Source organism: Oncorhynchus masou, unplaced genomic scaffold, assembly GCF_036934945.1.
Source record: "Oncorhynchus masou masou isolate Uvic2021 unplaced genomic scaffold, UVic_Omas_1.1 unplaced_scaffold_3524, whole genome shotgun sequence".
Taxonomy (NCBI): domain Eukaryota; kingdom Metazoa; phylum Chordata; class Actinopteri; order Salmoniformes; family Salmonidae; genus Oncorhynchus; species Oncorhynchus masou.
The window spans coordinates 1-12,829 of record NW_027009931.1 but is presented as its reverse complement, the minus strand read 5'-3'; positions in this window follow the sequence as shown (position 1 = coordinate 12,829).

Here is a 12,829-nt window from a genome sequence, read left to right as displayed (position 1 = left end):
CACACACACACACACACACAGAGACTGGGTGAACACACACACACACACACAGAGACTGGGTGAACACACACACACACACACAGAGACTGGGTGAACACACACACACACACACAGAGACTGGGTGAACACACACACACACACACAGAGACTGGGTGAACACACACACACACACACACAGAGACTGGGTGAACACACACACACACACACAGAGACTGGGTGAACACACACACACACACACAGAGACTGGGTGAACACACACACACACACACAGAGACTGGGTGAACACACACACACACACACAGAGACTGGGTGAACACACACACACACACACAGAGACTGGGTGAACACACACACACACACACAGAGACTGGGTGAACACACACACACACACACACAGAGACTGGGTGAACACACACACACACACAGAGACTGGGTGAACAACACACACACACACACAGAGACTGGGTGAACACACACACACACACACAGAGACTGGGTGAACACACACACACACACACACAGAGACTGGGTGAACACACACACACACACACACAGAGACTGGGTGAACACACACACACACACACACAGAGACTGGGTGAACACACACACACACACACACAGAGACTGGGTGAACACACACACACACACACACACAGAGACTGGGTGAACACACACACACACACACACACAGAGACTGTGTGAACACACACACACACACACACACAGAGACTGGGTGAACACACACACACACACACACAGAGACTGGGTGAACACACACACACACACACACAGAGACTGGGTGAACACACACACACACACACACAGAGACTGGGTGAACACACACACACACACACACAGAGACTGGGTGAACACACACACACACACACACAGAGACTGGGTGAACACACACACACACACACAGAGACTGGGTGAACACACACACACACACACAGAGACTGGGTGAACACACACACACACACACAGAGACTGGGTGAACACACACACACACACACAGAGACTGGGTGAACACACACACACACACACAGAGACTGGGTGAACACACACACACACACACAGAGACTGGGTGAACACACACACACACAGAGAGGTCTTGTGTTTATCTATTAGACAGTCGGTCTACTACAGGTCTTGTGTTTGTCTATTAGACAGTCGGTCTACTACAGGTCTTGTGTTTATCTATTAGACAGTCGGTCTACTACAGGTCTTGTGTTTGTCTATTAGACAGTCGGTCTACTACAGGTCTTGTGTTTATCTATTAGACAGTCTACTACAGGTCTTGTGTTTATCTATTAGACAGTCTACTACAGGTCTTGTGTTTATCTATTAGACAGTCTACTACAGGTCTTGTGTTTATCTATTAGACAGGCGGTCTACAGGTCTTGTGTTTATCTATTAGACAGTCTACTACAGGTCTTGTGTTTATCTATTAGACAGGCGGTCTACAGGTCTTGTGTTTATCTATTAGACAGGCGGTCTACTACAGGTCTTGTGTTTATCTATTAGACAGTCTACTACAGGTCTTGTGTTTATCTATTAGACAGGCGGTCTACTACAGGTCTTGTGTTTATCTATTAGACAGGCGGTCTACAGGTCTTGTGTTTATCTATTAGACAGGCGGTCTACTACAGGTCTTGTGTTTATCTATTAGACAGTCTACTACAGGTCTTGTGTTTATCTATTAGACAGGCGGTCTACTACAGGTCTTGTGTTTATCTATTAGACAGTCGGTCTACAGGTCTTGTGTTTATCTATTAGACAGTCGGTCTACTACAGGTCTTGTGTTTATCTATTAGACAGTCTACTACAGGTCTTGTGTTTATCTATTAGACAGTCGGTCTACTACAGGTCTTGTGTTTATCTATTAGACAGGCGGTCTACTACAGGTCTTGTGTTTGTCTATTAGACAGGCGGTCTACTACAGGTCTTGTGTTTGTCTATTAGACAGGCGGTCTACTACAGGTCTTGTGTTTATCTATTAGACAGTCGGTCTACTACAGGTCTTGTGTTTATCTATTAGACAGTCGGTCTACTACAGGTCTTGTGTTTATCTATTAGACAGTCGGTCTACTACAGGTCTTGTGTTTATCTATTAGACAGGCGGTCTACTACAGGTCTTGTGTTTATCTATTAGACAGGCGGTCTACAGGTCTTGTGTTTATCTAGTAGAGAGTCTACTACAGGTCTTGTGTTTATCTAGTAGAGAGTCTACTACAGGTCTTGTGTTTATCTATTAGACAGGCGGTCTACAGGTCTTGTGTTTATCTATTAGACAGGCGGTCTACTACAGGTCTTGTGTTTATCTATTAGACAGGCGGTCTACAGGTCTTGTGTTTATCTAGTAGAGAGTCTACTACAGGTCTTGTGTTTATCTATTAGACAGGCGGTCTACAGGTCTTGTGTTTATCTAGTAGAGAGTCTACTACAGGTCTTGTGTTTATCTATTAGACAGGCGGTCAGGTCTTGTGTTTACAGGTCTTGTGTTTATCTATTAGACAGGCGGTCTACTACAGGTCTTGTGTTTATCTATTAGACAGTCTACTACAGGTCTTGTGTTTATCTATTAGACAGGCGGTCTACTACAGGTCTTGTGTTTATCTATTAGACAGGCGGTCTACTACAGGTCTTGTGTTTATCTATTAGACAGTCTCTACAGGTCTTGTGTTTATCTATTAGACAGTCTACTACAGGTCTTGTGTTTATCTATTAGACAGGTGGTCTACTACAGGTCTTGTGTTTATCTATTAGACAGTCTACTACAGGTCTTGTGTTTATCTATTAGACAGGTGGTCTACTACAGGTCTTGTGTTTATCTATTAGACAGGGTCTTGTGTTTATCTATTAGACAGGCGGTCTACAGGTCTTGTGTTTATCTATTAGACAGGCGGTCTACTACAGGTCTTGTGTTTATCTCTTAGACAGGCGGTCTACTACAGGTCTTGTGTTTATCTATTAGACAGTCTACTACAGGTCTTGTGTTTATCTATTAGACAGGTCTACTACAGGTCTTGTGTTTATCTATTAGACAGGTGGTCTACTACAGGTCTTGTGTTTATCTATTAGACAGTCTACTACAGGTCTTGTGTTTATCTATTAGGTCTTGTGTTTACAGGCGGTCTACAGGTCTTGTGTTTATCTATTAGACACTACAGGTCTTGTGTTTATCTATTAGAGAGTCTACTACAGGTCTTGTGTTTATCTATTAGACAGGCGGTCTACAACAGGTCTTGTGTTTATCTAGTAGACAGTCTACTACAGGTCTTGTGTTTATCTATTAGACAGTCTACTACAGGTCTTGTGTTTATCTATTAGACAGGCGGTCTTGGTCTTGTGTTTATCTATTAGACAGTCTACTACAGGTCTTGTGTTTATCTATTAGACAGGCGGTCTACTACAGGTCTTGTGTTTATCTATTAGACAGGCGGTCTACTACAGGTCTTGTGTTTATCTATTAGACAGTCTACTACAGGTCTTGTGTTTATCTATTAGACAGGCGGTCTACTACAGGTCTTGTGTTTATCTATTAGACAGGCGAGTCTACTACAGGTCTTGTGTTTATCTATTAGACAGGCGGTCTACTACAGGTCTTGTGTTTATCTATTAGACAGGCGGTCTACTACAGGTCTTGTGTTTATCTATTAGACAGGCGGTCTACTAGGTCTTGTGTTTATCTATTAGACAGGCGGTCTACTACAGGTCTTGTGTTTATCTATTAGACAGGCGGTCTACTACAGGTCTTGTGTTTATCTATTAGACAGGCGGTCTACTACAGGTCTTGTGTTTATCTATTAGACAGTCTACTACAGGTCTTGTGTTTATCTATTAGACAGGCGGTACACAGGTCTTGTGTTTATCTATTAGACAGGCGGTCTACTACAGGTCTTGTGTTTATCTATTAGACAGTCTACTACAGGTCTTGTGTTTATCATTAGACAGGTCTTGTGTTTATCTATTAGACAGGCGGTCTACTACAGGTCTTGTGTTTATCTATTAGACAGGCGGTCTACAGGTCTTGTGTTTATCTATTAGACAGGCGGTCTACTACAGGTCTTGTGTTTATCTATTAGACAGGTGGTCTACTACAGGTCTTGTGTTTATCTATTAGACAGTCTACTACAGGTCTTGTGTTTATCTATTAGACAGGCGGTCTACAGGTCTTGTGTTTATCTATTAGACAGGCGGTCTACTACAGGTCTTGTGTTTATCTCTTAGACAGGCGGTCTACTACAGGTCTTGTGTTTATCTATTAGACAGTCTACTACAGGTCTTGTGTTTATCTATTAGACAGGCGGTCTACTACAGGTCTTGTGTTTATCTATTAGACAGGCGGTCTACTACAGGTCTTGTGTTTATCTATTAGACAGGCGGTCTACTACAGGTCTTGTGTTTATCTATTAGACAGGCTACTACAGGTCTTGTGTTTATCTATTAGACAGGCGGTCTACTACAGGTCTTGTGTTTATCTATTAGACAGGCGGTCTACAGGTCTTGTGTTTATCTATTAGACAGGCGGTCTACTACAGGTCTTGTGTTTATCTATTAGACAGGCGGTCTACAGGTCTTGTGTTTATCTAGTAGAGAGTCTACTACAGGTCTTGTGTTTATCTATTAGACAGGCGGTCTACTACAGGTCTTGTGTTTATCTATTAGACAGGCGGTCTACTACAGGTCTTGTGTTTATCTATTAGACAGGCGGTCTTGTGTGTTTATCTATTAGACAGTCTACTACAGGTCTTGTGTTTATCTATTAGACAGGTGGTCTACTACAGGTCTTGTGTTTATCTATTAGACAGTCTACTACAGGTCTTGTGTTTATCTATTAGACAGGTGGTCTACTACAGGTCTTGTGTTTATCTATTAGACAGTCTACTACAGGTCTTGTGTTTATCTATTAGACAGGCGGTCTACTACAGGTCTTGTGTTTATCTATTAGACAGGCGGTCTACTACAGGTCTTGTGTTTATCTATTAGACAGTCTACTACAGGTCTTGTGTTTATCTATTAGACAGGCGGTCTACTACAGGTCTTGTGTTTATCTATTAGACAGGCGGTCTACTACAGGTCTTGTGTTTATCTATTAGACAGGCGGTCTACTACAGGTCTTGTGTTTATCTATTAGACAGGCGGTCTACTACAGGTCTTGTGTTTATCTATTAGACAGTCTACTACAGGTCTTGTGTTTATCTATTAGACAGGCGGTCTACTACAGGTCTTGTGTTTATCTATTAGACAGGCGGTCTACAGGTCTTGTGTTTATCTATTAGACAGGCGGTCTACTACAGGTCTTGTGTTTATCTATTAGACAGGCGGTCTACAGGTCTTGTGTTTATCTATTAGACAGGCGGTCTACTACAGGTCTTGTGTTTATCTATTAGACAGTCTACTACAGGTCTTGTGTTTATCTATTAGACAGGCGGTCTACTACAGGTCTTGTGTTCATCTATTAGACAGTCTACTACAGGTCTTGTGTTTATCTATTAGACAGTCGGTCTACTACAGGTCTTGTGTTTATCTATTAGACAGTCGGTCTACTACAGGTCTTGTGTTTATCTATTAGACAGTCGGTCTACTACAGGTCTTGTGTTTATCTATTAGACAGGCGGTCTACTACAGGTCTTGTGTTTGTCTATTAGACAGGCGGTCTACTACAGGTCTTGTGTTTATCTATTAGACAGTCTACTACAGGTCTTGTGTTTATCTATTAGACAGTCGGTCTACTACAGGTCTTGTGTTTATCTATTAGACAGGCGGTCTACTACAGGTCTTGTGTTTATCTATTAGACAGGCGGTCTACTACAGGTCTTGTGTTTATCTATTAGACAGGCGGTCTACTACAGGTCTTGTGTTTATCTATTAGACAGGCGGTCTACAGGTCTTGTGTTTATCTAGTAGAGAGTCTACTACAGGTCTTGTGTTTATCTAGTAGAGAGTCTACTACAGGTCTTGTGTTTATCTATTAGACAGGCGGTCTACAACAGGTCTTGTGTTTATCTATTAGACAGGCAGTCTACTACAGGTCTTGTGTTTATCTATTAGACAGGCGGTCTACTACACGTCTTGTGTTTATCTATTAGACAGGCGGTCTACAGGTCTTGTGTTTATCTATTAGACAGGCGGTCTACAGGTCTTGTGTTTATCTATTAGTCTACTACAGGTCTTGTGTTTATCTATTAGACAGGCGGTCTACTACAGGTCTTGTGTTTATCTATTAGACAGGCGGTCTACTACAGGTCTTGTGTTTATCTATTAGACAGGCGGTCTACAGGTCTTGTGTTTATATATTAGACAGGCGGTCTACTACAGGTCTTGTGTTTATCTATTAGACAGGCGGTCTACAGGTCTTGTGTTTATCTATTAGACAGGCGGTCTACAGGTCTTGTGTTTATCTATTAGACAGGCGGTCTACAGGTCTTGTGTTTATCTATTAGACAGGCGGTCTACTACAGGTCTTGTGTTTATCTATTAGACAGGCGGTCTACAGGTCTTGTGTTTATCTAGTAGAGAGTCTACTACAGGTCTTGTGTTTATCTAGTAGAGAGTCTACTACAGGTCTTGTGTTTATCTATTAGACAGGCGGTCTACTACAGGTCTTGTGTTTATCTAGTAGACAGTCTACTACAGGTCTTGTGTTTATCTAGTAGACAGTCTACTACAGGTCTTGTGTTTATCTAGTAGACAGTCTACTACAGGTCTTGTGTTTATCTATTAGACAGGCGGTCTACTACAGGTCTTGTGTTTATCTATTAGACAGGCGGTCTACTACAGGTCTTGTGTTTATCTATTAGACAGTCTACTACAGGTCTTGTGTTTATCTATTAGACAGGCGGTCTACAGGTCTTGTGTTTATCTATTAGACAGGCGGTCTACTACAGGTCTTGTGTTTATCTATTAGACAGGCGGTCTACTACAGGTCTTGTGTTTATCTATTAGACAGGCGGTCTACAGGTCTTGTGTTTATCTAGTAGAGAGTCTACTACAGGTCTTGTGTTTATCTAGTAGTCTACTACAGGTCTTGTGTTTATCTATTAGACAGGCGGTCTACAACAGGTCTTGTGTTTATCTAGTAGACAGTCTACTACAGGTCTTGTGTTTATCTATTAGACAGTCTACTACAGGTCTTGTGTTTATCTATTAGACAGTCTACTACAGGTCTTGTGTTTATCTATTAGACAGGCGGTCTACTACAGGTCTTGTGTTTATCTATTAGACAGGCGGTCTACTACAGGTCTTGTGTTTATCTATTAGACAGGCGGTCTACTACAGGTCTTGTGTTTATCTATTAGACAGGCGGTCTACAGGTCTTGTGTTTATCTATTAGACAGGCGGTCTACTACAGGTCTTGTGTTTATCTATTAGACAGGCGGTCTACAGGTCTTGTGTTTATCTATTAGACAGGCGGTCTACTACAGGTCTTGTGTTTATCTATTAGACAGGCGGTCTACTACAGGTCTTGTGTTTATCTATTAGACAGGCGGTCTACTACAGGTCTTGTGTTTATCTATTAGACAGGCGGTCTACAGGTCTTGTGTTTATCTAGTAGAGAGTCTACTACAGGTCTTGTGTTTATCTAGTAGAGAGTCTACTACAGGTCTTGTGTTTATCTATTAGACAGGCGGTCTACTACAGGTCTTGTGTTTATCTATTAGACAGGCGGTCTACAACAGGTCTTGTGTTTATCTAGTAGACAGTCTACTACAGGTCTTGTGTTTATCTAGTAGACAGTCTAATACAGGTCTTGTGTTTATCTAGTAGACAGTCTACTACAGGTCTTGTGTTTATCTATTAGACAGGCGGTCTACTACAGGTCTTGTGTTTATCTATTAGACAGGCGGTCTACTACAGGTCTTGTGTTTATCTATTAGACAGTCTACTACAGGTCTTGTGTTTATCTATTAGACAGGCGGTCTACAGGTCTTGTGTTTATCTATTAGACAGGCAGTCTACTACAGGTCTTGTGTTTATCTATTAGACAGGCGGTCTACTACACGTCTTGTGTTTATCTATTAGACAGGCGGTCTACAGGTCTTGTGTTTATCTATTAGACAGGCGGTCTACAGGTCTTGTGTTTATCTATTAGACAGGTCTTCTTGTGTTTATCTATTAGACAGGCGGTCTACTACAGGTCTTGTGTTTATCTATTAGACAGGCGGTCTACAGGTCTTGTGTTTATCTATTAGACAGGCGGTCTACACAGGTCTTGTGTTTATCTATTAGACAGGCGGTCTACAGGTCTTGTGTTTATCTATTAGACAGGCGGTCTACAGGTCTTGTGTTTATCTATTAGACAGGCGGTCTACAGGTCTTGTGTTTATCTATTAGACAGGCGGTCTACTACAGGTCTTGTGTTTATCTATTAGACAGGCGGTCTACAGGTCTTGTGTTTATCTAGTAGAGAGTCTACTACAGGTCTTGTGTTTATCTAGTAGAGAGTCTACTACAGGTCTTGTGTTTATCTATTAGACAGGCGGTCTACTACAGGTCTTGTGTTTATCTACTACAGGTATCTAGTAGACAGTCTACAGGTCTTGGTCTAGTAGACAGTCTACAGGTCTTGTGTTTATCTATTAGACAGGCGGTCTACTACAGGTCTTGTGTTTATCTATTAGACAGTCTACTACAGGTCTTGTGTTTATCTATTAGACAGTCTACTACAGGTCTTGTGTTTATCTATTAGACAGGCGGTCTACAGGTCTTGTGTTTATCTATTAGACAGGCAGTCTTGGTCTTGTTTTATCTATTAGACAGGCGGTCTACTACAGGTCTTGTGTTTATCTATTAGACAGGCGGTCTACAGGTCTTGTGTTTATATATTAGACAGGCGGTCTACTACAGGTCTTGTGTTTATCTATTAGACAGGCGGTCTACAGGTCTTGTGTTTATCTATTAGACAGGCGGTCTACAGGTCTTGTGTTTATCTAGTAGACAGTCTACTACAGGTCTTGTGTTTATCTATTAGACAGGCGGTCTACTACAGGTCTTGTGTTTATCTATTAGACAGGCGGTCTACTACAGGTCTTGTGTTTATCTATTAGACAGGCGGTCTACTACAGGTCTTGTGTTTATCTATTAGACAGGCGGTCTACTACAGGTCTTGTGTTTATCTATTAGACAGTCTACTACAGGTCTTGTGTTTATCTATTAGACAGGCGGTCTACTACAGGTCTTGTGTTTATCTATTAGACAGGCGGTCTACAGGTCTTGTGTTTAGGTCTTACAGTGTTTTATCTATTAGACAGGCGGTCTACTACAGGTCTTGTGTTTATCTATTAGACAGTCTACTACAGGTCTTGTGTTTATCTATTAGACAGGCGGTCTACTACAGGTCTTGTGTTCATCTATTAGACAGTCTGCTACAGGTCTTGTGTTTATCTATTAGACAGTCGGTCTACTACAGGTCTTGTGTTTATCTATTAGACAGTCGGTCTACTACAGGTCTTGTGTTTATCTATTAGACAGTCGGTCTACTACAGGTCTTGTGTTTATCTATTAGACAGGCGGTCTACTACAGGTCTTGTGTTTGTCTATTAGACAGGCGGTCTACTACAGGTCTTGTGTTTATCTATTAGACAGTCTACTACAGGTCTTGTGTTTATCTATTAGACAGGTCTTACAGGTCTTGTGTTTATCTATTAGACAGGCGGTCTACTACAGGTCTTGTGTTTATCTATTAGACAGGCGGTCTACAGGTCTTGTGTTTATCTAGTAGAGAGTCTACTACAGGTCTTGTGTTTATCTAGTAGAGAGTCTACTACAGGTCTTGTGTTTATCTATTAGACAGGCGGTCTACAACAGGTCTTGTGTTTATCTAGTAGACAGTCTACTACAGGTCTTGTGTTTATCTATTAGACAGTCTACTACAGGTCTTGTGTTTATCTATTAGACAGTCTACTACAGGTCTTGTGTTTATCTATTAGACAGGCGTTCTACTACAGGTCTTGTGTTTATCTATTAGACAGGCGGTCTACTACAGGTCTTGTGTTTATCTATTAGACAGGCGGTCTACTACAGGTCTTGTGTTTATCTATTAGACAGGCGGTCTACAGGTCTTGTGTTTATCTATTAGGGCGGTCTTGTGTTTATCTATTAGACAGGCGGTCTACTACAGGTCTTGTGTTTATCTATTAGACAGGCGGTCTACTACAGGTCTTGTGTTTATCTATTAGACAGGCGGTCTACTACAGGTCTTGTGTTTATCTATTAGACAGGCGGTCTACTACAGGTCTTGTGTTCATCTATTAGACAGGCGGTCTACTACAGGTCTTGTGTTTATCTATTAGACAGGCGGTCTACAGGTCTTGTGTTTATCTAGTAGAGAGTCTACTACAGGTCTTGTGTTTATCTAGTAGAGAGTCTACTACAGGTCTTGTGTTTATCTATTAGACAGGCGGTCTACTACAGGTCTTGTGTTTATCTATTAGACAGGCGGTCTACAACAGGTCTTGTGTTTATCTAGTAGACAGTCTACTACAGGTCTTGTGTTTATCTAGTAGACAGTCTAATACAGGTCTTGTGTTTATCTAGTAGACAGTCTACTACAGGTCTTGTGTTTATCTATTAGACAGGCGGTCTACTACAGGTCTTGTGTTTATCTATTAGACAGGCGGTCTACTACAGGTCTTGTGTTTATCTATTAGACAGTCTACTACAGGTCTTGTGTTTATCTATTAGACAGGCGGTCTACAGGTCTTGTGTTTACAGGTCTTGGTGTTTTATCTATTAGACAGGCGGTCTACTACACGTCTTGTGTTTATCTATTAGACAGGCGGTCTACAGGTCTTGTGTTTATCTATTAGACAGGCGGTCTACAGGTCTTGTGTTTATCTATTAGACAGGCGGTCTACTACAGGTCTTGTGTTTATCTATTAGACAGGCGGTCTACAGGTCTTGTGTTTATCTATTAGACAGGCACAGGTCTTGTGTTTATATATTAGACAGGCGGTCTACTACAGGTCTTGTGTTTATCTATTAGACAGGCGGTCTACAGGTCTTGTGTTTATCTATTAGACAGGCGGTCTACAGGTCTTGTGTTTATCTATTAGACAGGCACAGGTCTTGTGTTTATCTATTAGACAGGCGGTCTACTACAGGTCTTGTGTTTATCTATTAGACAGGCGGTCTACAGGTCTTGTGTTTATCTAGTAGAGAGTCTACTACAGGTCTTGTGTTTATCTAGTAGAGAGTCTACTACAGGTCTTGTGTTTATCTATTAGACAGGCGGTCTACTACAGGTCTTGTGTTTATCTAGTAGACAGTCTACTACAGGTCTTGTGTTTATCTAGTAGACAGTCTACTACAGGTCTTGTGTTTATCTAGTAGACAGTCTACTACAGGTCTTGTGTTTATCTATTAGACAGGCGGTCTACTACAGGTCTTGTGTTTATCTATTAGACAGGCGGTCTACTACAGGTCTTGTGTTTATCTATTAGACAGGCGGTCTACAGGTCTTGTGTTTATATATTAGACAGGCGGTCTACTACAGGTCTTGTGTTTATCTATTAGACAGGCGGTCTACAGGTCTTGTGTTTATCTATTAGACAGGCGGTCTACAGGTCTTGTGTTTATCTATTAGACAGGCGGTCTACAGGTCTTGTGTTTATCTATTAGACAGGCGGTCTACTACAGGTCTTGTGTTTATCTATTAGACAGGCGGTCTACTACAGGTCTTGTGTTTATCTATTAGACAGGCGGTCTACAGGTCTTGTGTTTATCTATTAGACAGGCACAGGTCTTGTGTTTATCTATTAGACAGGCGGTCTACTACAGGTCTTGTGTTTATCTATTAGACAGGCGGTCTACTACAGGTCTTGTGTTTATCTATTAGACAGGCGGTCTACTACAGGTCTTGTGTTTATCTATTAGACAGGCGGTCTACTACAGGTCTTGAGTTTATCTATTAGACAGGCGGTCTACAGGTCTTGTGTTTATCTATTAGACAGGCGGTCTACAGGTCTTGTGTTTATCTATTAGACAGGCGGTCTACTACAGGTCTTGTGTTTATCTATTAGACAGGCGGTCTACAGGTCTTGTGTTTATCTATTAGACAGGCGGTCTACTACAGGTCTTGTGTTTATCTATTAGACAGGCGGTCTACAGGTCTTGTGTTTATCTATTAGACAGGCGGTCTACTACAGGTCTTGTGTTTATCTATTAGACAGGCGGTCTACTACAGGTCTTGTGTTTATCTATTAGACAGGCGGTCTACTACAGGTCTTGTGTTTATCTATTAGACAGGCGGTCTACAGGTCTTGTGTTTATATATTAGACAGGCGGTCTACAGGTCTTGTGTTTATATATTAGACAGGCGGTCTACTACAGGTCTTGTGTTTATCTATTAGACAGGCGGTCTACAGGTCTTGTGTTTATCTATTAGACAGGCGGTCTACAGGTCTTGTGTTTATCTATTAGACAGGCGGTCTACTACAGGTCTTGTGTTTATCTATTAGACAGGCGGTCTACTACAGGTCTTGTGTTTATCTATTAGACAGGCGGTCTACTACAGGTCTTGTGTTTATCTATTAGACAGGCGGTCTACTACAGGTCTTGTGTTTATCTATTAGACAGGCGGTCTACTACAGGTCTTGTGTTTATCTATTAGACAGGCGGTCTACAGGTCTTGTGTTTATATATTAGACAGGCGGTCTACAGGTCTTGTGTTTATATATTAGACAGGCGGTCTACTACAGGTCTTGTGTTTATCTATTAGACAGGCGCAAGTTAGGTCTTGTGTTTATCTATTAGACAGGCGGTCTACAGGTCTTGTGTTTATCTATTAGACAGGCGGTCTACTACAGGTCTTGTGTTTATCTATTAG